Genomic DNA, 27,810 nt, shown 5'->3' on the forward strand with positions numbered 1-27,810 from the left:
TGTGCCACAAATAACAAAAGTAGGGGGTTGTGGAATACGTGGGGTGGCCTGATTTGCCAGAGAGAAAGGTCTCCATCCCTGACAGCCTCTTGTGTGCCAATGCGAGAGGGGGGAGGGGATTATTGCTTTGTTTTTGTTTTTATTATGTATTTTGCATTTTTCTCTTGTATTTTTATGCTGTGAACCACCCTGAGATCTATGGATGAAGGGCGATATACAAATTTAAACAAGAAGAATAAGCTGAAGGTCACCCAGTGAGCTTTCTGACAAAGTGTGGGTTTGAACCTCCATCTTCCTGATCTTGGTTGAAGATACTAACCGCACCAGTGTTACTGCTGTGTGCTGTGGGCAGAAGCTTTTGATGAAATAGACCCAGGACACTTAGTACTTTTGCCTGTGAGATGAATGGCAGCCAGGAACTGGCACTCGCCAATGTGGAGGCCTGGTGGGCCAAATTTTGCTCATGAATCAGAGGTTTCCGACTGCTGCTGTAAAGAGATGGCTGTCTCAATCCAGGTTTTGATGGGATTTCTACTTCTGCCCCTTTTTTGTTAACCCATGCCAGTTCTTATAATTCATTTGCTTTGATTTTGGGTAGGGGTAACACTCACTATTTGCACTTTTGGGGACTGAGCAGTGAATTAAAACAGCGATTGATGTATCTTTATTTTATGAGAAAACTATGTATTTTTGCCTGTTTGCAAAAAGGTGGTGTGGGTGGCAGCACAAGCTGCATTTGCAGGACCTGAAGGGAAGTAGGGGATTTTGCTTTTTGTTTGTCAGTGTTGAACTGCCAGTTATAAATGCCATTAAAATAATCTGACATCCAGTTGTTTTTAAGGATTTTGCACAAAACTGTATTTTGTAATGCAGGTTGCAGAACTGAATAATTAATGGAGCCAAGCTTTGGGGTGATTTGCAGTTGCACCCCATAAACCTTTCTAGATTGCAGTCTTTACAATCGCTGGTTTACTTGGTGGTTGAGTTGACACTGAACAGACGACTGCTTAGGCCATCCTTCTAGTCGTTATGCTGCGCCAGAAGGGATGGTTCACAATTTGCAAATGGTATAGTAAAGGACGGATAGGTAGCAGACAATGTTCCCTGCCTTATTTCAACCAGAAGAAAATGACCTCTTAAACCCCACCAAGAGTTCTGTCTTGCATATCACATACTCTTGAATTCGCATCTAATAAGTATTGAAGAATCCAGAGGTCCGTGGGCCAGATTTAGAATTATCTATGTGGCCCATGTCAGATGTGGTCTAAAACTGGGCTCTGTCCAGACCGAAGGTGGATTGCATCTGTAGTACCACCATCATTTCCTCTGTGTGTGTGTGTGTGTGTGTGTGTGTGTGTGTGTTTCTCCTTCAAAGACACACAGAGAGAAATAGAGGGCGGAGGGGAGAGATACAAGAGACAAAATGAGAAAAAGTATTAAGAAAACCAGCAGCGGACAGAAAAGGAAAAGGAAGAGAATGACTAGTATAAGGTGGATCCCATATTGCAGGTTATACTTGAAGCTGAGCTCCCTTCTCGTATCTCCCTTTCCTTATGTATGGGCATTGAGATGAAAACAACTTTAGCACCTAGACTGAGCACCAAGGAACTTCTTCTCTCCTCCCCCCACCCCCCCTTCCCTGTTCTTTATGGAAATTGTTCTAAATAGAGTTATACAGAGTCACTGACATAGCTTTGGGGTGAAAACAAATTCCTTGCTTTATTGCCTTATGAAAGTGCTTCAAGTAGTTTGATGCAGAGCGTTACAGCACTAGTGTTATTAAGTTCAGAATATCAATACGAGTGAGCTTCTGTGACATTTAAAAAGATCTCTGCAATACTGTTAATTTTGTGTTATTGGTGGTTGTACAACTCTTGATAGATTAAAAGGGGGGGGGGGGGGGAACACCCTGACATTCTCAAAAGTGGTTTGCAGTGATTGAAGCAACACTGAAGACCAAATTTGAGACAGCCAGCCATGTACTCAGAGAGTGATCCTGTGGAAATGAGCAGGGCCTTCATTCACACTGCAACCCTTAAGTGCCCTGCATGTTTAACACCTCTCAGGCAAAGTCCCTTAAATAACAAAGGTGCAAAGGTGACCTAGTTAAAGTTAATAGCAAAACCTTTTGATTACATTATAGTCAACTTGCATGGTGAATAATGCAAGGATGCATTTCTCTTCCCTATTAGACGTTTCAGCTGTGTGTCTGTGTGTAGTTCTCACTTCAGAAATAGTGAGAATAATACCAACTTTACAATGCCCTTGTCTGAATTCTGTAGAATGTTGGGGTGTTTAAGAAAATCTCAGTACTGTACACTCTTCTCTGAAAAACTTAACTGTGAACATGCGGTGGGCCTGATGCTTACTAGATTCTGCATTATGTCTCCCAAAATGTTCATATATTTTGGAGCAGTCATCACCAGTCTTTTGACAAGGCATCACTTTCACTCCAACCTGCCACATGGAACCCACTTTTCCATTGTGTGCCGTTCTGTTTCTCCCTCTCTGTCTCTCTCCCGCCTTTCTTTATCCTGCTCTTTGCAAAAAGCATTTTTTTAAAAAAGGCAAAAGAAGGTAATAATTGTGTGCCTCATGCAACACACTGTAAGTTGGTCTGTAACTCAGTTTGGGGTCTCAACCTAACAAAACCCCATAATGTGTAATGTTTCTCTGCATAGTCACTTGGAAGTGATCTCGTAGGTGACTAGGAAAATAGCTATCTGCATTACTAGTTTACATATAACTAGTTAATTACTGGTATAATGTGTTCAGCCTGTGCGTTGTAGTACAGCATAAAGTGTCTGCACCTAGATTTGTAGCCCATCCCTAGCCAGAGTTTAGATATTCAGAAATAATACCCAGCCATGGCTAAGGAACACAAATAGGGCTTCCTTGGGGAAATGAGTGCAGCTAAGCTAATTCATCTTCTCAGCTAGTAGGCATAAAAATTTGATCGGGAACACATTAGGTTCTTTGATTCTTCCCCATTTTCTGAAAACTTGATAGTGTCTCCAACGTTGCCGTAAGTTTCATTTCCTCCCCCAAAGAACTGTTCTGCTTTTATCAAATAATCGGGGGGTTTAAAAGCATAATTTTACTCTGAAAAGTGATTATGTGAAAATAGAGTCTACCCTTTTTACTGAATACTGAGTCTACATGTGTATACCCATTGTCAAAAACCACTTTCTTGAGAAATGAAACTAATCCGTTTAGAGCTTAGTGAATGGGTGCTACTAAATGAGGAGCCTTATCTTACATGGAGCAACATGGTGTTGAGTTGGAACATTTGCCTGCCTTTCACTGCCTCTCACCTCTATCCATGACCCTCCCCTTCCTCATTCTTTCACCTGCTAATTTTTGCCACTTTCAGTCTCCATTACAGTTGCTCCTTATAGGACCTCTCCAGCCCTGCACCTGAGCTAACAGGTGTTTCTCTGCCTTAATGGACTAGCTTCTCAGCCCCCTCTGTATCTAAATTGAATGTTGAGTCCTCAAGAAATACATACTTGGGATAAAAGGGGAGAGAGGCATAGGACTGAATCCTGAGGGTTAGTCCCACCCGTAGAAACAAAGTAAAAAATTAGTGATGACTGACTTGATGCCCCACTGATTTTCAGTGAAGGCTCTTGCCCTACTTTGGTCTAAGGAGAGGTCGCACTGTAAAATTGTTACCATACACACATGGAAACTGAACATCAACTTCACAATTCTTTTCTCTGTTAAGTCTGTAAGTCGATTTTTCAAAAAAAGCATTATCAGTGATCACATTTGTAGCATGTGCTTTCTCCAAGGAAGTTATTCATTTGCACGCAGGAATCTATTCCTGAATTCAAAGCACATCATTTTATGGATCGTGCACATGTGACTTTTAGTCACCAAGCACAAGAACAAAATGGCCCAGGAAGCTGCCCTATCTCGATGTTCCTTCTGTTCGTGAATGACAGGGTTCAAGTGTTCTCAATAAGCAGATCCCTTGTACTTGTACAACCTTTTTTTAAAACTCTGAACAAAATCCCTGGCCGAATTCTTCAGCAGTGGCTGAGATCATCTATACATTATGGAAGGAATTCATAAAGCTATTCTTGTGGTCATTCTTCTGAAAACAGGGAGGACAATCTCAGGAATTTCATTGTTTGCGTAGCAGATCTTCTCGGCCGATGGCTTCGTGTTCCCAGTCTGCAGTATCCTGCTTTTGGTCCTGTAGATGTTTTGCCTTTTATTGTGCTTGAATTTGTTTTCATATTCATGTCTTATTTTTCATTTCACTTTTAATTAGTTTCATTATATTTGATGGCAAATGTTTAGTTTATCTCCACTGTTAATAGCCTAATTGTTTCTCTTGCCTTAAGTAATATCTCGTTAACTTTATATGCCATCTTTTCCACATCATCTGCAGAATTAATTTCCTGTGCATGGAGTTGTATTTAGTCTGCAGCGTTTTTTCCAAAACTTTCCTAATTAGCATTTTTATAGCTGCATTGGGTTTTTCTGTTAAGAATTAAGCTTCAGAGGAGACTTAATAAAATAAGTATTATCAGTTGATTATCTTTTTTAACATCTCTACAAAGCTGGAAATTGGTTTTGGGGAAAATGTTTGCAGAATTAATAGACAGTTTTTAAAAAATGCAGTAGAGAAATATTGGAAATGCGAAAATAATTATTTTTAATATTAATATATTCTGGTTGTCTGATTCAGTAACAGACGTGTTTTTCAGGGAAATTAGATATTTCAGCATTTACATCTTTGTAAGTATTTTAGGGCCTTTTCTGAATTAAATTTACAAAAGAAATGATTTTTCCTAGAACAGCAAACAGATGTTGCCAAAGGCTTCATCCTTTGGATTCCTCTTGGTTCTTAAAACCTCATGGTGCACAGACACAGAGCAAGTGTTGGCTCATAGCCCCACCATCATACTGCGCATAAGCAGGGCTCTGTGGGTGCCAATGAGCATTGATGGCACATTAGTGTAGATATCCATGCTGACATTGTATCATGCCTGCACAACTGAGCTACTGCAAATCAAACCACTGGGTCACCCTATGTTCTTGTACTGGCCATGAGGGAGAAGCAAAAAGATTTTCAGTTCTTGCCATCTGAATTGAAGAACATATATCACAATTTAAAAAATAGTCTCATCTTTTGGTAGTGAGAAATGTTTTTCAAACCTAAGCTAGTCTATGAAGGCAAAATGAAAATAGCACTTACACAGTCCAGAAGCCTTCAAAAGTATAGAGGAATCCTTTAATTTTCATCTGACAGCTCTTGAGCTTTTTCACTTTTCTTCCCCTTTGAAAAGGGTTATCACCAAGCGGTTTATGCTGCATTAATGTGTGACACTTTAAAGCAGCAGTGTTCTTAATTGGTAAAGGTACCCCTGACCATTAGTTCCAGTCGTAGACGACTCTGGGGTTGCGGTGCTCATCTCGCTTTATTGGCCGAGGGAGCCAACGTTTGTCCACAGACAGTTTTTCCGGGTCATGTGGCCGGCATGACTAAGCCGCTTCTGGTGAAGCCAGAGCAGCACACGGAAACGCCGTTTACCTTCCCGCCAGAGTGGTACCTATTTATCTACTTGCACTTTGACGTGCTTTCAAACTGCTAGGTTGTTAGTTGCCCATTTCGATAGCATGCATTGTGTGAAGAAATGCTTTCAATTGTTTTTCAGTCTCCTGCAAATCATATTCACTGGGAGACCCCTTGGTTCTAGTGCTTATGGGGGGGGGGCACCTCCATTTTCTAGATTGAACTGGAGAAGGAGGCACCATGCAATCATTTTAAAAACCCCTCGCTTTTGAATTTCTCAGGGGCTTCTAGTACTGTCAGCCAGGGGTGAGATTGGCAGGCACCGTGCTTTGATAGCTTCCATGCTTTCTGAAGGGGAGACCCAGAACAGCCGTGCCAGAAAACAAAAAAGGAGATTGCCTTTGAACCAGCCTTGTTGCCTTGGATAGCAGGTTGCCTTGGCACTTCACATTGATATTTTGCTTCACTTCAGATCTGACGTAGAGACTTCCTTTGGTGCATTTTTTGAAGCTTTGCTTTACTTCTCTACTAACTATAGTGGAAAAATCAACAAATGCCTATGGCATTTTAATTTTGGGGCAGAATTGGGTGAATTTTGTAGGCACAGTAGCCACTTCTGAGGAAAGGAAGCCTGCCAAATTTCAGACAAAGAGGTGTGACCCTCTGCTTTTACCTGTGGTGAAGAGGCAAAGGGTTGGGTGGGTCAGAATTGATTTGACTTCTCTTGCTGTCTGTAGCATGTTCTCCTAGAAGCTGCATTGGAATGCTATATTGGCTCCCAGATCTGCATTGGCTCCCAGTACGTTTCCAAGCACAATTCAAAGTGTTGGTGCTGACCTTTAAAGCCCTAAACGGCCTCAGTCCAGTATACCTGAAGGAGCATCTCCACCTCCATCGTTCTGCCCGGACACTGAGGTCCAGCTCCGAGGGCCTTCTGGCAGTTCCCTCATTGCGAGAAGTGAGGCTACAGGGAACCAGGCAGAGGGCCTTCTTGGTAGTGGCGCCCACCCTGTGGAACGCCCTCCCATCAGATGTCAAAGAGATAAACAACTACCTGACATTCAGGAGACATCTTAAGGTAGCCCTGTTCAGGGAAGTTTTTAATATGTAATGCTGTACTGTTTTTAACACTTAATTGGGAGCCACCCAGAGTGGCTGGGGATACTCAGCCAGATGGGCGGGGTATAAATAATAAATTATTATTATTGTTGTTGTTGTTGTTGTTGTTGTATTTACCCTGCTCCCATTTCATTCTTGATAGAGTGTGTAATACTTCATGGAAATGTATGGAAGTATTCACTAATGTACTGCTTGGTACGTGCTTACAGCAGTGTGTGTGTGTTGTCACATAGCAAAGAACAGAGAGTTGGAGAGATGCTGTCTGATTGCACACATACACATAATCACTGCAAATAAGTGAAACATTAATGCGAATGAAACTAAGGTCAGGTCATGGTAGGGTGGGGGTGAAGAAAAGTGACTTACCTAATAACTAGCAAAACAGATTATATTTGAGATGGCTATGGACAAAAGCCAGATTAAATAAGGTGTGTGTGTGTGTGTGTACAAGAAATCAGAAATAAAGAAAGGAGAAAAGAAAGGAAGGCAGTAAGTGCACAACCAACCACTAGCTCCACAAAATAGAATTGATTAGCAAAGAGCAGTTTAAACTCTTTCTACATCCCTTCCAAGTCCTTTCAAAGGCATTTTGACATTAGGTAAAGAAGGATAGTTCTGGTAAAACCATTTACCTGATTGGAAGCTAGAGCTGTCAGTCACAGAGCTGCACCCCCTGCCGCCGCCACCACTGTTTGCCTCTCTCCACTTTTCTCAGCTAGCATTTTCCATTTATAGAAAACTTGGAGACACTTATGGGAGATTTTTAAAAAGATATCAAAGTGGGCAGAAGAGAAAGCAAGAAACATCCATCTGAATCTCTGAGATGCTTCCAAGGCCTCAGGACCAGCTCACGGCCTCCAGCTGCTTTGTGCCAGAGTCTCTTTGGACTCCCAAGCAGGGCTATTTGTTGGAGCCCTAGTTCTAACCTTTGACCTTTGGCATGGGGAGTGACGCAGGATTCTGCCTTGTCTCCCATGATGTGTGACCTCCACATTCAATCACCACGTGAGGCTGTCCAGAGATTTGGTGAAAAGTGTCACCAGTATTCTGATGTGTCTTTTTCATTTGATCCAAGGGAAACAGAGGAGGTTATGACCCATAGAAATTATGAAAATGATGGGAAGAGATCTGTGACCTTACACTTTCTTTCTTTTTAATTCAATAGCAGCCACAGGGTCCCCTGAAGCCTGTCAGGGCTGCAGCACCAGAGAAAGGTGCTTTAGTGCTCAGCGGTTGGGTTGGTCATGGGCACATGGGAAGCCTTGTGCTCAATGCTTCAGAAGCACTGAACGCAGAGTGTACTAAACACTTTCCACTTTCCAAATGCCTGATCTATGCTTTCACTTTTTGCAAACAGCTTTGGATTCCTTTCACAGAAGTTTCTATAGAATGGAAGGAATGGAGTTATAAGCAAAGGAAACGGATGAGCCTTTTTGCTGAACCCATGCATGTGTTAGCAGCTGTCTTTTCAGTTGTTCAAAAGAGCTGAAATAAATATAGAAACAAAGAAAGCAAATCTTTTTGGAAAGAGTGAAATGTGATGTGGGGAAGAATGGTTTAATTTTCATTCCCTGTAATGTATCCATGTAATTCCTGAGCTTTGAATATTCAAAGCTTTTGTGTGTGTGCTATAAATACTGCCAAAGATTTAAACACCAATTTTAATACACATATGTATAAAATAAATAGACACCTCTCATTTCAAGATTTCGTAAAAATAGGCAGGGTGTTGTTCACTTTGCATCTCACACATTTCTCACTGGAGAGAGCCAGTGACACTTGTTTACTGAACATCCGCATAGCTAAATGAAAATGAAAATGTATTCATAGCTGCCTATGTCACCACGATGGTCTGGATCCACAAAAAGCTTATATTAAATATGCATCACAAGAGAATTAACAACAGAGTGTGGAGCTATGTGGTCTCTAGGTTAGTTACTGTTTGGAGCATTGCTTAATGAAGGATTTACCTGGAACGTGAGTAGGATGTAGGATATTTAGAAAGTGGTGTGTGTGAGAGAGACATCCTTTCTTCTGGTTTCCCATATTGTCAGGGGCAAGCTGTCAGGATCTAGACCCAAGCTAGATGTGGACATTAGGTGTGTGTGTTTGCTTCTTTCATATAACAATCTTTCTTTCTTTCTTTCTTTCTTTCTTTCTTTCTTTCTTTCTTTCTTTCTTTCTTTCACAAGTAGATTTGCTTTGGGAGGAAAACTTCCATTGGTGCCAAAACTATGCCCCAAGAATTCTGCCTGAAGAAATAAGTCCAGACCTGGTTCCAGTGATCAGGCAGAACATGTCAGTCAAAATGGCCTGGCATTAAGAAACCAATTCAGGGGGCTTGTCTTTGTGAAATCTGAAGCTTGGAAAGAAATGTCTCAAAAGCAACAGGGATTCTGAAATGTAAACCCCAAATGTAGGCTAATTAGATGTACAAAGTGAAGTTGTTACACCTCTAGATGGTACAGAAGTAACAAATATTCTCCATGAAGTGAAACACACCATCTATAAAGTAGCCCTCTGCCAGGTAATTAGGAAACTGTAGAATCCATTGCGTAACTATTGTGGGTGCATTTATTGTGTGTGTATTTCACTATGATATGGAAAATATATTTCTGGTGAAGGTGATGTAGATCAGAAGAGACCAACCAGCGTTCAGTAAACAAATAATTCAGAAATGCCCCATATCAAGAATAGTGATAGAACTACAAAAGTTAGCAACACTTGCTTAAAAATATAAATCAGATCTCTATTGGGGAAAATGGTTAAAAATATGGGGCAAAATTCAGCCTTAGGCATGAATAACCAAATCTCCCCTTTGGTTTCCTTGCTTGTAATGGTGCTGAGAGCATGCCCCTGGAATGGTATTTTAGCATTTTGATTAAGTGATAATGAGGAGAACAAAATGTAGCACAATAACTTTTGAGTTATAATACAAGAAAATGTATTCCGAACAGGCACTTCTTGTTCTCAAAGATCTGAAACTTATGTTTTATACATCAGAAATAATTTCTAACATGCATATATACTGGCCTTTAATGGCTTGGCAGAACCAAGTAGAAAGTTCAATTTTCTTTTTAATTGGTTCAAATAATTCACGGGGAATGATTTAAAGAAAGAGACAGGGTGCAACTCACATCCTATTGAAGTCAATAACACCTTTTTAATGCAAAGGCTTGGAAGTTAATACCTTTACAAGTTGAGGGACCACAAAGATTCATGTGGGAACCATGCGGAGGGAGCTGGTTGTGGTGGGACAACAGGAAGTGTGGTCCCCAGACCAGAGCTGCATAGTGTGCCAAATGCTTGTGTGTTAACTTCCTTGCTGCACTGTATTGTCCCCCATAAACCTGAGATCTGTAGGGCTCTTGTCAGAGTTTTGGTTGTTGGCAGCAGGGCAGTGACACAGTCAGACCCAAACTGAGCACGATTGTGTCACAAGGAAGCCACTTCCTCTCAAGCAGTAAAACGAGGTTGAGAGGAAGTTGGCTCCACTCTTCCCTCCACTTTCTGGAAGAGCCCCTTCCTTCCTCTCCCCCCACTTTTTCTTCCTTTGCGATCACCAGGACATTGAACTATTTCTGATGTTCTTATGGGACGGCTTTTTGCATGTACAGCATAGCTGGAAACTTTTTGCTTCTTAAGCCTCTCTCCGGCTTTAAAAAATAAACTAGCAATTTTCTGAACATTTAGAAAATCTGCCCTGGAATTATTTTGCTTTCTTTTTTTATATTTGGTGTGGTTTGAGCTACATTGCTGCAACCTGCTAGTCTTTTTGCATTGCGTATTCCTGGTGTGGTCTTGGGAGAGCTAGAGAGGATGCAGAAACAGGCTTGTGGATAAATGTCAATTTGAAAACAAAAGCTTTTTTCCTAAGCTTAGTAGCAAGGGCCAGGGCAGGGGGAGGGTTTCAAACCTTCCTCTCCCTGCAAGTCTGCCTTGTTTTGCTCAGCGGGCGGGCGAACAGCTGAGGATAAGGAAAAGGAGTCTGAACTGCAGAAACAGTTAATTTTATCTGGAGGTCCTCTTTCCTCCTGCCTTGACTGATCAGCAGGAGGGTGTGTTGTGGGTCATGGAAGATTGGGTAGTGGGGCAGAAGCAGTCCAGGGGGCGCAGATTGCACACTTTTGAACCAGAAATAGAAAAGAAGTCATGTTTTGTGGAGACAATACATACTGACTGAAGAATGTCCATATTGGCTAGAGAACGTACAAAATTGTCAAGGTATTCACATTCCCAAAAGGCCTAATGGAGATTATGTATATTGATTGGGAAATATGAGCAGTTATTTCTGGAAGGATTATGTGCACATTCTCCATGAGGCCAGGTGAATATACACATTGGCTAGTTGTTATACACATGAACTGCTCGACATGCATTCCTACTCACACAAATGTGTGTGTGATGCTGTGCGGTAGTGGTGGGGAATAGAGAAAAACTATTTCATGAATTGAAAGGCTCCATTAGTTCAATCAAGTTTTACAGGAGTGCCAGCATTGTTGTTGGCTTTTATAATAATTCAGATGTCAAAATATGGCTTCTGAATTATGAAGCCCACATTAGACATCTAATACATGTATTCTAAAGTTTTAGGAAGAGAAGGAGAAGGAAGAAAGCCCTGCAAATTCACCGTAAGCAAATACAATTGATGCTTTTATTGAAGGATAAAGAAAAGGTGGTGGAGTTAATTGCATACACTTCCAAGTCACTTTAGAACTACCAGCAGGAAATTAGCTGTTGTGCAAAAACAGCATGAAATGTAATTCAGAACAGCTGTCTAATTTATCAGCAAGAACAAACTGCTCATGTTCTTAAACTGTACTCAATTACTCCATCCACCTTTTTTGACCTGTTCTGCCAGCTAATATTTGCTTAAATCTCAAAGAAAGTTTGTCAGGCTTTTTTTGAAGTAAGCCAAAAAGCTCTGAGTCGTTTTTCTCCTGTAATATCCAGTTCATTCATATTTGGATTTATTTCCAATTTTGCACCTCTAGAATCTTTGCTGTGGGATATGTGGAATTATCCACTTAATTAAATTTTCATCCTACCCTTCCTCTAGGGTGTCCCACCCTACAGAACTCCCCCCCAAGACGGATTGGGCTCAGGTATAGTGGCTGGTCCAGGGCTGCCCTGTGACCTTCATGCAAGGTATGGATATGATAATGTCTTAGGCAGGCAGAATCAAGGCACGGAGGTGTTCCAGAGCCTCGGCACACCTTTTTTTCCCCTTTGAGAAGCATCACCACACATGTGGAAGTTCCTGCCAATGACCACTTCCTCCAGCGACTCCTGCTCACGCCACACTATACATGCTCATTGCTACGTGCAGCGGGTGGCCTGGATTGTTCCCTTATTGTTTGTAGCAGAATTGAAAATATCCTTCCGTTGGCCACATGCAACACCCTTCTAAATGACCACAAAACATTGAGATAAAGCTGTATCTCTCACTTGCGGTCAACCAAGGAATGCTTATTGGGTGCTAAACTGGAATGTTTTCATTTGCTGTGGCCCCTGACTCCCTTCTCAGTGTTTTGCTTTAAAGTTGCTTTTATTTTCACTCTCTCTGGCACTGCGACAATGCAAAAGAAGGCAATGAAAAGTGGTTCCTTCTCAGTGAATATGTGGATCTGTGTATGTTAATGAACGAGAAGGTTCAGGAAAAGTTCCAATTTAAGGATTGTTCTTTCTAAGGGATCTTTTAAAAAGAAAATTAAAGCCTCAAGAGACTGTTTATACAGACACATTAAAGGAGTATGTTATATTGTTGCTCTGAAAGTGTTAATAAAAAAACAAAATTTCCAAAGATTTTGCTTAAGTAGCAGGCTTAATTCAGAATACAAAGCAGTGGAGCAATCTTTAAGCAGAATAACATAGCATAAGCAGGATAAAATGCTTCCTCATTCAGTTATCAAGAGCTCCAGGGAACAATAATGGAGTATGCAGCACTCTCCCTGGCAGGGAGGGCCAATGCCAAAGAGAGACTTAGACCAGTATTTATTAAACTTGGGTCTCCAGCTGTTCTTGGCTCCCACTACAACTCCCATCATCCCTCATCACTGGTCCTGCTACCTAGGGATGGTGGGAGTTGTAGTAGTTCAACAACAGCTGAGGACCCAAGTTTGAGAAACATTCCCTTAGACCAACAGTTCTCAACCTGTGGGTCCCCAGATGTTGTTGGACACAACTCCCATCATCCCTGAGCTCTGGCCTTGCTAGCTAGCAGTGATGGGAGTTGTAGTCCAACAACATCTGGGGACCCACAGGTTGAGAACCTCTGCCTTAGACGCTTAGAGGCGACATGCTGACTGGCCTGATATCTGAATACCTCAACCTGTTTCAGAAGCCGTTATTGAGATGGTGTGAGGGATGTTACATCACCTCCAAGGTGAGATAGGCCAATAGATGGGGGCCAGCATTAGGGCTGAGCGATACTCCAATTTATTGACGTTCAGCATATTGTGGTATTTAGTTGCTGATATATCACAGTGTTGAAAACCAGGTACAGCCTAGCCCTACCTGGCATATGTAGTTAACCTTCCGCTGCACTACTGCTGGCAGCTTCTCAGCCTTCAGCTGGCTCAGCTATAGATCCTTCCACGTCCTGGTCTCTTATCCCCCAAGCACAAGCAGCAAATCAAGACAACAAAGCAAACCAAAGAGTTTAACCCTTTGCCAGTAAGCAAGGAGGAACAACCGTAAAAACCAATTAACCAATCTCCTCTATATACAAAATTCTTCTGCAGTAGGTTTCCTCAATAGAAAAGTTGATAAAGATAAGCCCCCCCCCCCAATCACGTTAAAGCTTGGGGTTATACAGTGACTTTGGGTGGCTACATTTCTCTGAGGTCCCTGGTTCTAGACAGTGTAGACTTCAGATCTGATAGATAGGTGAATTCCAGGTCAGTGAAGTATTAAGATAAGATTTTGGATTTAAATTTGATAAAGTCTGTTTTAATGGGTATTCAAAAAACCCCACATAGGATTCATCTTCACCACTTAGAAATAATGGATTTCATTCTCTTTGAATGAAGGTACTGTGGAGTACTTTGTCCAGTTCTGGGCACCACAGTTCAAGAAGGACATTGACAAACTGGAACGTGTCCAGAGGAGGGCAACCAAAATGGTCAAAGGCCTGGAAACGATGCCTTATGAGGAACGGCTAAGGGAGCTGGGCATGTTTAGCCTGGAGAAGAGGAGGTTAAGGGGTGATATGATAGCCATGTTCAAATATATAAAAGGATGTCACATAGAGGAGGGAGAAAGGTTGTTTTCTGCTGCTCCAGAGAAGCGGACACGGAGCAATGGATCCAAACTACAAGAAAGAAGATTCCACCTAAACATTAGGAAGAACTTCCTGACAGTAAGAGCTGTTCGACAGTGGAATTTGCTGCCAAGGAGTGTGGTGGAGTCTCCTTCTTTGGAGGTCTTTAAGCAGAGGCTTGACAACCATATGTCAGGAGTGCTCTGATGGTGTTTCCTGCTTGGCAGGGGGTTGGACTCGATGACCCTTGTGGTCTCTTCCAACTCTATGATTCTATGATTCTATGAAGGTTACAGATGAGCTAAGTAAATATGGTCACACTACTAGGTTGTTTATAAAAGCAGCATCTGTTGTATAACCAAAGGCATTTTTGATAGAAAAGCAAAATGCAGTGCATTAGAAGATATGAGCATTAATTTTGAATTAGGTCTGAGTGCAGTAATCATGACCTTTTGAGTCCCTTTAAGACCTACGTTTTCCACTTTTAGGTGGGCCTCAGTGCCATCGTCTACCTGGTGCACCCTCACTTGCCTGCCCTGCCCCCTGGCCATGCCACAACACTTTGGTTGGACCAGTGTCAACACCAACAGCTCATTGGCTGCTGTATCAAGGTGGCCAGGAGATGGGAAAATTTGGAAGTGGAAGGAAGGAGGGAAGGTGCTCTTCCTCTGAAGGAAGCTTTGAAGGAAATTGGAAAGAAAGATAGAAGGTTAATATTTATTATCATCACTACCAATAAATTGGGAATAGAGGGGAAGGGGATAATAGAGGAAAACTGTTAGAGGAGGAAGCAGTGAATATAAAAGGACCAGGGAGGAGAAATGAAAGAAACTGGCAGTTTGGGCAGTTGAGCATGATAAGAGAATAGGAGAAGAAATTACAGGAAATGGATAATAATACTTTGAGAGCTGTGTGGGTGGGAAGACAGAAATGCAAAAGAAAAAAGCTCCACTTGCAGTCTTTGGATCAGCAAATTCTACTTAAAATGGGGAGGCTGAGTCACAGTATTTCCAGAAAAATACTTAGCTTGAGGAAAGCTGAGCTATGCAACTCCTTGCTGCAAGGAAAACTCCATGGCCACCAAAATTAGCAATTTCTAAAGATAAAGACCAGTAGAAAGTAATCACCAATTGGTGATTGATTGCATTTCTATCCCACCCTTTTCTGCCAGCTGCTGCCATTTTGTGAAGTAGGGATAGCAGTGGAATCTGTTGAAAAAGAACCACCATGTGGATTTCCGCCAGTTGCTTGCAGGAGCTTTTGCTGGGAGTGACTTTCATCTTTTGCTTGCTTGTTGCTAAAGATAACTAATAGGCATCAAGGCTGTAATCCTAACCCTGTCTACTCAGAAGTAAGTCCCACTGAATTCATTGGGCTTACTTCCAGATAAATTAGGTTAGAATTGTTGTCTTAATCAGCTTCTGACTTTGAATTTTCAAAAACCTAGTGAAGGGCATCATTCATTATTGTTCCTTTCACATGGAAAGAAGTGGTCACTTTTGTTAACTTTGGACTCTCTCTGTGGTCCTCACTTAAAGTCTGGGGATTTGGAACTGTCCCGTAGTTTCTCCAGCAGCTGGTATTCAGAAATATTGCTGCCTCCAGCCGTTGAGGCAGAGCAGAGGCCTTGTGGCACATAGCCGTTGAGGGCCCTTTTCTCCTCCATGAATTTGCCCAGTCCTCTTTTAAAGCCAGCCAAGCTGGTGGCCCTCACTGCCTCCTTAGAGAGCAAAGGCCATAGTTTAACTAGGTGCTGTGTGAAGAACTCCTTTCTTTGATCTGTCCTCAATCTCCCAACATTCTGCCTCATGGGATGTCCACAGGTTCTAGTATTCCCCCCTCTAGAGAGGAGAAAACTTCTGTAGTCACTTCCTCCGTGCCATTCATAATTTTATAGACTTCTGTCATGTCATCCCTTACTTTCCTTTTCTCTAAATGAAGAAGTCCCCAACGCTGCAGCCTTTCTTCATAGGGAAGTCGCTCCACCCCGGGATCGTTTTGGTGGCCCTTTTCTGAACTTTCCCCAACTCTACCAGAACTGCACACAGTACTCCGAATGTGTTTGCACCATAGATTTGTATAATGGCATTTTGATATTGGCAGTTTTATTTAAAAATTGTTTTCTTATGAAGTTGGCTAGAGCATGGTGCTGATAATGCCAAGGTTGAAGGTTCGATCCCTGTATGGCACAGCTGAATATTCCTGCAATTCAGGGGTTGGACTAGATGATCCTCAGGCTCCCTTCCAATTCTATGATCCCTACCATGGATTTTGCCTTTTTTGCAGCTGCTGCATGCTGGGTTGACATCTGCATCCAGCTATCTGCTATGACCTCAAGGTCCTGCTTCTGGTCCATCACCTCTAATTCAGACTCCATGAATGCACACATGAAATTTACTTATTTTGCTCCAACATGCATCCCTTTACACTTGTGCACATTGAATTGCATTTGCCATTTTGCTGCCCATGAATTCATGGAGGCTTTAATTTTATGCCAAGAGTGATTCCTTCACCTTGCAGAATAGAAAAAGGAAGCTCCACTCTTAAACCAAGCACATCTGCATATTGGAGCGTTTCACTCACGGCCTTTATTTTTCATGTACAAGGTTATTGTGGGAACTGCAAAGTGCCTCCCTGTGTGGTGTTGTTTTCGTTCATTCTCAAACTTTATTTCTCAGAGAACTGTAAATAACATAATATTTTTCAACAAAAACATAGGAATCCTGATGAGTTGGAAACTGTGCCAGGAAGCAGATAATGTTGTTTTTTGGTTATCCATTAGCGTGTGCTAGAGCTGCTATCATCTTCTCTGGCAACTATCAAGGAGCTAGCTAGAAGCAACAGAGATAGTAAACAAAGGATGTTGGAGGAAAATCACCCCCTATGGGAGATTGTTTTAAAGTCACTGGGAAGTGCTGCCTGCAAAAGACATCTTCAGCTCCTCCTAGATTGCTGGAAACACGAAGTTGCCTGTGGGAGTGGAAACTTTGCTTTGGAAGCACTTGTGCAACTGTTATTTCTTGTTATAATCTTTATAACTAATGTTCAGCTGCATGCATCTCATTTCTCATGCATCATCACATACACTCACAGTCTCCTCTTTCCAGTCCAAAGACCACTGTTTATTTTCTTATCCTAACCTATGGCACCAGAATAGCTGACAGAGGCAGCAGGATCCAACGAGCTGAGTTAAGACATACACAAGTACCTGGGATTTTGAGCTTCCATGACATAGCAAAAGTCCAGTTTCAGAGAATTGTTTGCCGTCTGGCATTAAGAGTTTGATTCCTGAGAAACATAAGCCCTTAAAGCTTTTGTCCATGTGGAACTAGATGTACAGTGGTGCCTCGCAAGACGAAAAGAATCCGTTCCGCGAGTCTCTTCGTCTAGCGGTTTTTTCGTCTTGCGAAGCAAGCCCATTAGCGGTTTAGCGGCTATTAGCGGCTATTAAAGGCTTAAGGGATTAGCGGATTAGCTGCTAAAAGGCTATTAGCAGCTTAGTGCCTTAGAAAAAGGGGGTGGGGAGCGGAAAAAAACCCCCAGGAATCGCAAGACATTTTCATCTTGCGAAGCAAGCCCATAGAGAAATTTGTCCTGCGAAGCACCTCCAAAACGGAAAACCCTTTCGTCTAGCGGGTTTTCCGTCTTGCGAGGCATTCGTCTTGCGGGGCACCACTGTATAACTCTTTGGATCCTGGCTATACATCATGATAAAAGGGAAAGGGAAAGGACCCCTGACAGTTAAGTCCAGTTGCAAATGACTCTGGGGTTGCAGCGCTCAACTCGCTTTACAGGCCGAGGGAGCCGGTGTTTGTCTGCAGACAGTTTTTCCGGGTCATGTGACCAGCATGACTAAGCCGCTTCTGGCACAGCGGAACACCGAAAGCAGAGCAGCGCACGGAAACGCCGTTTAGCGTCCCGCCACAGCAGTACCTATTTATCTACTTGCACTGGCGTGCTTTCGAACTGCTAGGTTGGCAGGAGCTGGGACAAAGCAAAAGGAGCTCACCTGTTGTGGGGATTCGAACCACCGACCTTCTGATCGGCAAGCCCAAGAGGCTCAGTGGTTTAGACCACAGTGCCACCCACATCCTATACATCATGATAAAGATTACTTAATCATGACCTGCAAAATATCTGGCTCAAAGGGATTTGCATGCGCAGGAACGGGTAGGGACCATGGCTCCGTGACAGAGCACCTGCCTTGCATGCGAAGGTGCCTGGTTGAATCTGTGGCATTTCCAGCTAACAAGGATCAGGTGTTGGGAGGAAGTCTGCCTGAGACTGGAGAGCCACTGGCAGGCAGAGGAGGCCACCTTGGCTCAGTGACCTGGGATAATGCAGGCTCTGGAACTGTGAGAGCTGCCACATGTCCCTGCCCTTCCTGGCTCACTAAAAAGGCCTTGCCAGGTGGGTAGAGGGAGTAGCCAGCGCCTCCTTCAAACAAGGCAGAGTTCCAGCATGCCTAAAGGCATCTATCTGTATTTTAAAATATTTGTTTTTATAATGTTTTGTAATAGTTTTGAACTATTATCTTTTATATGTTTTTAGCTTTCTGTGTTTTATTCATGTTCATTTTAATTTTTTGAACCACCTTGAGGTGGGATATAAATATTATAAAGCTAATACTAATAAATAACCTATTCATGCACAGGGATTTCTCTTCATAAGACCATAAGACAAGCCTGCTGGGTCAGGTCAGCGGTCCATCCAATTCCTGGAATAGCCAGGCTACCTTTCTGGTGAGGTAACGGGCCATTAAGGAAACAAAGGAAGTGGATCTGTGCTAGAAAACCATTCTGGTTGTAAATATGTGTAAATAAACCATCTATCCCGAAGATACCACAGTCTCTGCTCTTCCTCATTCCAAAGGAAACATGAACCCTGGGAAAGCACCTGGAACCCCTCGAATCTCGTACCACTCAGAATGGGTGGCCTGCAGCAGTGTTTTATTTTGTAAAAGTGGTTCTGGAAGGGAGAGACACCAGGCTGATGGAGAGAGTTCTCCTATTAAAGGCTCTCACAGAGAGTGGGGGGAAATAGCTCAGTCTGGCATTGGTCAGCCTTGTCCATCTTGCATTGAACAAGTGGTCTGCTGATCTTCGAAGACAGGAAAATATTTGGGATAATTTGTAGTGTCTGAAGTAGTCAGGGTCGTCATGAGCAGACAGCAGCTGCATTCCAGAGCAGCCCACTTAGTGATGGAGGTGCTCTGATCCATGGAGACACAAAATTAACAGGATTATATTTGATTTACACAGCTTAATGCATTATGATCATAATTCTACTTGAAACTTCTTCACCTTGTATATACCTTGCTGCTTTGGCATTATTTCTTAGGACGACTCACATATTGTATTGAGCAATTCTGATTCTTTGTAATCCATAGCTGTCCCATTTAGTATAAGAAAATGATTAAAATCCTGATTTAAACAGATCTGGAATTCATGACCATTATATCTGCAGTGGGTATCTGAGAAAATGGAAATGTTTCAGGTTCCTATATTTGTTTTTAGTATACTAGCATTTGGTGCCAAATTAGGCATTTAAATCACTTTTTTAATGCTGAAATAGCTAGATTTTTGAGAGAAAGTGAGATAATTGGATTAAATGATTCATCTGTGCATCTGCAAGATTGCAGTTAGCAGTTTAGCTGATCTCTTGCGGAATTACAGATTTATTTGTTTAAAACAAAAAGGTCGGGAATTTTTTCCTGGACAGTATAATATTTGGTTATTAGGCTGTTTGCTACTCTGATGAAGAAGAAATTAAGACCAATAATTTTGTTTTAATTTTTTGCTCTCATCTCTCCCCTCCATATCATTTCTACCTTTTTTGGCCGAAGTGGTTGAAGCTGTAGGCAGAGTAGCCCCCAAAAAGTGAAAAAGGCCCCCTAAGTTGTAGGCAGATAGGTATAGGGGCATATGTACAGGCCACATAATAATTTAATGTTTATTTTCTTTAAAATTGAAATGCCTGTAACTTTTTTTATTTGGGGGCAGACACTACAGCTCTGAAGAGGGTAAAACAGGAATCACAATCGCCCATAGTGTTTTCTGGGCATTTGGTTTGAAAATTGTAGACATGAGAGAGGTTCTCCTGGGTAAGAAACCTGCGATTTTGCGGAAAAAATGACCTTGGGGCCTTTAAAAGTTGATTTTTTGAGGTGACAGAGGGAGAATTAAAAGGGATTTGATTTCTGGGTCAAGGCATTCCCTCCGATTACAGGCTGTCAGTCAAAATGGAGCTCTTTCTGGTTCTTCTCATCTCCCTGTCCTGGCACCTTCCTTCTGCCAGGATAGGGAGACGAGAAGAACCAGAAAGAGCTCCACTTTTCTCTTGCAAAATTGAGAGTGTTGGTAAATTAATCTCCTCTTATTATAACTAGCCTTGACTGTTGGGAAGAATCTCCCTATCTGATCACAGCATGATCTTGAGCCAGGGAGGTAAGTTTAAGCTTTTCAGGGTTGCTCCATCTCTCTCCCCCCCCCCCCCCCATTTATGATAAGCATGGGGACATCATTTGCTTTAAGTGCAGATCTGCAGTAATTTTTTGGATGCCAGGATCCCTGAGGTGCCACAGAGCAGTTGAGGAGTCCCTGTTTTCTGCATGCAGCTTTGTCAGGGTACCACTTTGCCTCAGGCAAGGCAGCCCAGCTCAGGTCAGGATTCATCTGAATCCAAATCTCCATCAACAGCAATGAAGCATTGGCTAGTTCTTTCATCCAATTTTAGCTTTTTCGTTGGACAAGTTAATATGAACTCAGCTTGAATAAATAAGCAAAAGTATTTGGAGTTATGTGGTCTTAAGTGTCAGATGAGGAATTTATAACCAAAAGGAACACTTTTCACTGAAGGATGATGAACAACAAAGACACTGACAGTATTAAGTGCCAGAGTTTCTCTTTCCCTCATTGATTTTTATTGTGTTTATTGTTTGGCTCCCAGGCATATGTATTTTCATTTTCCATTAGTACAACCAATACTCTCTCTGGAGAGTTGAGCTGACATAAGTAGCACCCATTTCATTAAAAATGGCTCCCTCTTCACATAACACAGCCTGTGATTATTAAAAAATAAAAGTTAAAAAAGGAAGCTGACATTTGTTATTAGGCCTCAGAGCTATTAAGTTTTAAATGCCATTTGTTTTTTCTTTTCATTAAATAGGCTTTTCATTTTTAAATCCTTGGCTCGAGTTTTTCTCAGCGATGCCTTTTCTTCATGGCTTGGGGGGGGGGCGGTGGTGTGTGTGTAGATTTAATATGTTTATTTTTACTTTCCTCTTCAGGAGCTCACACACACACACACACACTATTTAATCAAATGTGAAATTTTCCAACAGTCTCCAGTGAACTTTTGTTACTCCTCAAACCTGGGGAGAGATGAGGGGGAGAGAGTGGGAGCAGCCCTTGACCCATCTCTTCCTCTTTCTTTGTTGCTGGGGGTGCCAAATACTCACACAATTACCCCCCCCCCCGGGGGCACTGTTGGAAAAGTGATTCTTCTCTCCCAAGGTTAGCGGGGTCCAGTGTCCAGTAACTATGAAATCTCCTGGTTCAGTTGTTCACTTATTTCCAAAGGAAGGGAAGTCCTAGAGTCGCAGGGACGCTGTAGGAGGCTTCCACCCATCGCATTACTGAAAAGCAATGCATTTGATGACCAGTAGATGATCCAAGTTTTGTTGTTCTGGAATAAGGTTTCATGTGATTAGGAAGTATCCTGGCAATATAGTATGAGTTACTATGGCTTTATTGAATTGCATTAATGGTTTTCATGAATTTGTTGTTGTTGCCTGCTTTATATGCTACTTTGTTTTATATTACAGTGGTACCTTGGGTTAAGAACTTAATTCGTTCTGGAGGTCTGTTCTTAACCTGAAACTGTTCTTAACCTGAAGCACCACTTTAGCTAATGGGGCCTCCTGCTGCCGCCGCACCAAGAGCATGATTTCTGTTCTTATCCTGAAGCAAAGTTCTTAACCTGAAGCACTATTTCTGGGTTATCAGAGTATGTAACCTGAAGCGTATGTAACCTGAAGCGTATGTAACCTGAAGCGTATGTAACCTGAGGTACCACTGTATAGTGCTTACAACATTTTGTTGTTTTCTAATGTTCTTGCAATTGTTGTGAGCTGCTTTGTCCTCTCCACTGGAAGAGAACCCCCAAGCAAAATAGTTGCCACATGTATACATGCTAACTGGGCTTCTAATATAGTGGTTTTAAACAACTCCCAAGCAATTTGGAGAGATTTGATTGTCTTGATTTTGCCTTTCAACTTCCTTTTTACCAATCCCCTCAATTTTGGGAAAGTTTCCTCATTTGAAGACAAATATGGCTGTGTCAGATTTTCCTGCCAACTTCACATTTCAAAACATATTTGCCTGCTTTTTTCCAAGATGACTTTACCACAAGATCTCAATGTCTGGAACAATTCGCTTCTTTGACAACTAGTCCTAGAACAATTCATAATTCTTTAAGGTTAAGACTTCTGACATTGGCTCACAAGTAATTAAACCATTTGTGTAGAATATACTTTTTTGTATAATTTTGTTGTAAACTTACCACCAGGATACATAATCTGAAGAGTGGCCAATGTGTTTTAACCTTTTCTTTAAAACATTTTTTAAAATAATAATTCAACCACTCCATCTAAATTTAAACAGAATCTTGAAATGGACTTTTCTGAAACTTCTGCAAACTTATGCCTATCATCTTGCCTTTAGCCATTATTTCCTCTCTCCCCAAAGAGTTGCAACTTATATGGAAAATACAACAGCACTCAGAAAATTTTCCCCGCTTTGTCCCCATTATGCTGAACAACTCTGGGTGTTCTATGAATATTTACATCATTATTAATGTTTCATATATTGTCCCTTACGGTAAGGGTCTTACCACAGATGCGTATTTAGTCTATATGGATCTTTAAAGCATGTTCAAAGGCAATATATATGTGCATGTATTTAATTCCATCATCTTTTCTGAAATGCAGGGTAAAATTAAATAATTCATTATCTCATGTTTCCTCTTATAAAAATAGTTTCAGAGGTACTATACCTTCTGTGACTTACTTTGCAATCTATTTTGTAGACAGAATTCCCCACCCTCCAGTGAATTGAAACAAAATTAAAACTTCAGGGAAAGCTGTGTCTACTTGTCTTTAATGGAATAATGCATTGCAAGCTTTAAAAAAAGACAGCTTGTGAAGTGCTAAAATAGTGTCCCTTTACTCATGTGTAAATTCAGTGGCAAAGCAACTCCAATCACATTCCCAAATGCACACACGTCAGTCAACAGGGAGCAGTGTTTGATTGTTCACCTGAAGAGCAAGAATGTCTTTACCACTCCCAATGATCCCACAAAAGTTAGGAATTAGGTGGAGGAAGTAAGAAAAGAATACTCATTTCAAAAAAGAGGTGTTTTTTTTCAAATCTAGCAAAATTCTGTATTAGAGGCTTAAAAACTAGAAATCACAAAATCAGAATAAAATTACCATTAACTCTCAGAATACTTTCCAACACGCTCTCTGTCTTTCAGAATCAGTTTGCAACACTTTGTGCTACTCCAACATGACCAAGAAATAGAATGCTGGATGGGATTTGGCAGGCAAAGTCAGGCCTGACACTGAGACGACGCCTCCCTTTCCTGGTTTTCTGGACTATTAGGAGTCCTCCTTAGGTTGTAGGTGGGAGCTAAGAATGAAATTCTCAGGATTAATTTTTTGGGGGAGGGGGTCGTTCCAAAAAGAATACCCACAGCCATCAAAACAGGTTTGCAGGCCATGCAGAATGACTATGCACCTGGGAATAGTTTTGGGAAGTAAAGCACCACTACAGTAGGGGGAAAATGCTTCAGAGTAAACACATCTAGGATAGCACCATAAAATCTTGTGCAGTACCTGTGGGCAGTGATTGTGTGAAGGGGCTGTTGAGAATGTGCCAGCTGGCTCTCCCTCAGATGCCAGTGCATCTTGCCCCCCAGTTAATACTTCATTGGCATCCGTCATGTTTAGACCCCCCCCCCCTTCAGACTAATGCAAATCAGCTAGGGGTAGGGGCAGGGCCTGCACACCACCATCTAGCACAGAGCTTTCCACACTTTTCATGTCGGTGACGTACTTAAACCAACCCCTTTCCAGCCCCAGGAGGCGCATGGGGAGTGTTCATGCAGCACACAGGACAGCCGAAACACTAACGTGTCATGACACACAGGTTGGAAAGCTCTGCATTAGAGGCAAGAAGGCCTCTTTCAGAAAATGAAAGTCTTCTCCAAGACTCCAAATGAGAATAAAAGGGAATACAGACTTTGGCAAAAGTAATGCAAGCAGAGGGACACGTTGCAAAAAGGAGAATAAATTATTTAAATACATTAAGAGCAGAGAGGTGGTTGGACCTTTGAATGACAAGGGAGTCGAAAGTGTCCTGAAGGAGAATAAGGAGACTGTGAAGCTCAGTGAATTCTTTGCATCTGTCTTCACAGTGGAAGATGCATGGTAGATCCCAGTCTCTGATTTGCGATGAGCTGTCTAGAACTTTCTGGTTGCTGGGATTCTTACAGATAATTTTTGATTAAGGGCACTTTGATTAGCTACACACCCTTGCTCTGTAAACAGAAGCACATAGATGGTTAAGGCTTCACAGGTTCTCTAACATTACATAAGGGGCAACTGAAGGGACAAAAATACTTTTAAAATGAGAGGGTATATTGAAATACAGTGGTACCTCAGGTTACATACGCTTCAGGTTACAGACTCCGCTAACCCAGAAATAGTGCTTCAGGTTAAGAACTTTGCTTCAGGATGAGAACAGAAATTGTGCTCCGGCGGCACAACGGTAGCGGGAGGCCCTATAACTAAAGTGGTGCTTCAGGTTAAGAACAGTTTCAGGTTAAGAACGGACCTCCAGAACAAATTAAGTACTTAACCTGAGGTACCACTGTATGCCATTGTTGAGGGAAGTCTGTGTGTGTGTGTGTGTGGCATTTGTGTGGCATGTGTAGCCAAAATGTAAAAGAGAAAGCCTCATTTTAGATTTTATATCTGTTCCCCTTGCACTTGAGATTTATTATTGCCTCCTCATGCTGCAGATGACTGGATCTGCTCCGTCGGCAAAAGCTGCAAGTAAAGCACATCATAAAAATGAAGCAAAAATGCACTTAAAACAGTAAGAAGTTACCCGAGGGAACAACTCTTTCCCTGTATACCTCAGCAATTGTTGAGGTCAGAGATACGTTATCTCAGAAGAATTTCACATACCTGAAATTTCAAGAACTGATTTTGTGTTATATTGTTGAGCGACTCAAAAAGAATTTATTGTTGTTGAGTGTGGGTGTTTGGTAGTCCTTCAGCTGCAGAACGTAAGCAGAAGTAACTGAGCTGGGAATACCTGGAAGCCAGGGTGTTTAATGTGCTTTATCCTTTCCCTCTTGGCTCTCCTTTCCCAATTCCCTATTACTCCAGGGCAGGCTCAGGGCTGATGTTCCATTTCCTGAGCCATGGGGGAGAGGTCAGTAGGCCCACATACTTATCTTTCCTGTGAATTTCTCCTGCCTCCCCTCTTTCAAACGTTGGTATAAGCCTAACCACAATTGGCATTGGTTTTGGTGCAGAGATGAAGTGCTCAACGTGCTTGATGTGGAAAGGGAAAAGAAAAGAAGAATTCACCTGGGAAAGAGAATGGAGCACATAGTCCTCTCAGGGTGTACCTCATTTCTTAATCTTGATTTTTTAAAACATGAAAACTTACCTCTACACCTGATGTTAGGGTATAATCATGTCTCTGCTCTTCTCCTGAGATAAACTGCCAATAACCATATAATCAATGATAATAATAGCCTTCCATCCCAGCAACCATCTTGCTTTTCTCTGTACTTCGTAATCACCATTTTTCATCATTCAGATGTGGTATCATCAGTGTTTCATACAAGGTACCTGTATTCCCTACTTGGCTAAAAATACCTTGACTATGCATCTGAGATTTGCATTTGCCCTCTTTGTGGCCATGTGACATAGACCACTTATAGTAATGACAGTTAGGTTGTGTATCCACAGCAGTGACCAGAGGAGGAATGACTACAGGGAGGAGCGCAGAGGGAAGAAATGCAATGGTCCACCTGTAGTAGCACAACCGGATGCCTTTATCTGCCCCACCTGCAACAAAACTTGTCTCTACAGCCACAGCAGGCGCTGTAACTCTCCAGTGGTTTGGCTTTACCCTCAAAGGCACACTTTTCTGACAGCAAGAGATTCCTGCATTGCAGGGGGTTGGACTAGATGACCCTTGGGATGCCTTCCAACATTGTTTTCTACGATTCTGTGATTCCATTTTCTTCTGAGACAGCCAACAACCATTCTTTAATGGTTTTACTAGTTAGAAGTCAGCTTTGTACTCTCTGGAGTGTAAGTGATATGGAAATAGTTGTATAAATAAGTTTAAAAGTTGCAGAATAAATCTCATCAGCTCAAGCACTGGTTTCTTAGGCTTCAGTCCTGTGTACGCTTACCTAGAAGTAAACCCCACTGAACACGGTGGGCCTTACTTCCAAATAAATGCACATAGGATAGCACTGGAAGTGCACACAGGAGATGAGCTGCTTCTCTTCCCCTCGCCCCCATTGTGTACTTGAAGATGGGGCTTCTGGGTTCCTGAGGGAAGGACTGTTGCCAGCAATTCACACCTAATGTCTTTTCAAACCACCAGGATCTCATATCCTATGTGACAGGGAAAAATAGTGGTGAAATAGAGACTGATTTATCAGAGACAGGACTACAAATAGGGACTATCTGAGGGAAATGGGAACAACTGGAATGTATGCTAAGATGATGGCCTGAGGCACTGAAGAACAAGAAGAAATTTTTATAAAACACCTTGGGGTAATTCGGAAATGCAAAGTCCCATTACATGCATTCCCTATTAAAACTAAGTGTTGTATTTACTCTGTGGAATTGAAGCATGAAATATCAAGTATCCATTTGGTATATTGCATTTTCTGACTTCTTTTTGTAATGTAGATACTGTTATGCACTCCCACTTCCCAGAGCACAGGGATGTTTTGGGCAGGACTATCTGGGAAAACACTGGAGACCTTTTTGTATTATTTGCTTCATTTACAAGAAGACCGTAAAAGAAGGTAAACAGCCTCCCTGGTTACGCCTCTGATTTCAGCTAGATTTCTGCCCCTCTTGCTGGGGTTCTGAACAATATTTTAGAATGGCTTTGCAAAAGTAAAACACACACCTGAAATCTTCTGTCAACATGACATTTAGATGAAAGCAGGCAGCTTATGTAGTGCCAAGCAGCCAATTTGCGAATGTACCATGATTGGGATATATAACATGAGCCGTGTTCAGTTCTGAGTTATTTCTGGGACCTGCCTCGTGTGGGGAGGGGGTGCTGTTTAAGGTGGAGGCGGGTCCATATTTAAGGGCTCTTGGTCTCATGGAACCAGTTTTGTAATTCTTCAGATCCAGGCTGATGGTTGGTAACTTACAGTGCAAGCCTGTGTGTGCTACTCAAAAGTAAGTCCCACTGTGTTTGGTGGGGCTCACTCCCTATTAATCATCATCATCAAACTTTATTACGGTTGCAGACCAGCGTAAGATAAAAATTAAGCACATAAGACTTAATAAGGAAAGGGATAAAAGTTAAAAGTGATTATAACTCACATAAAATTAAAACAGATAGAAACAAAAGACAAGCGGTTAAATGCGACTCTAAGGAATTATGGGCCTTCAGTTTAGTCCTGATTTGTGGCACAAACCATCCTTCGACAGATGTTCATCATGGCAGCGCAAAATCTAGCATCTAGCAACAGAGGATGTGATATCTAGGTTTTCAGCTTGGAGTAGTAGGGAGTTCTAGAGTTGTTCTGTACATCTTGGGAATTTGTGTAGTATAGGCAAGATGAA

General features: G+C 41.9%; 1 protein-coding gene across 10 annotated transcripts in view; it reads left to right on the forward strand.

Annotated features, from left to right (window-relative positions):
- TPK1 (thiamin pyrophosphokinase 1) overlaps positions 1 to 27,810 on the forward strand; it is a 217,401-nt gene that overhangs the window by 5,115 nt on the left and 184,476 nt on the right. The gene's annotated exons all lie outside the window — the stretch shown is intronic.

The sequence above is a fragment of the Podarcis tiliguerta genome, assembly GCF_965153285.1.
Source record: "Podarcis tiliguerta genome assembly, chromosome: 12".
NCBI classification, from domain to species: domain Eukaryota; kingdom Metazoa; phylum Chordata; class Lepidosauria; order Squamata; family Lacertidae; genus Podarcis; species Podarcis tiliguerta.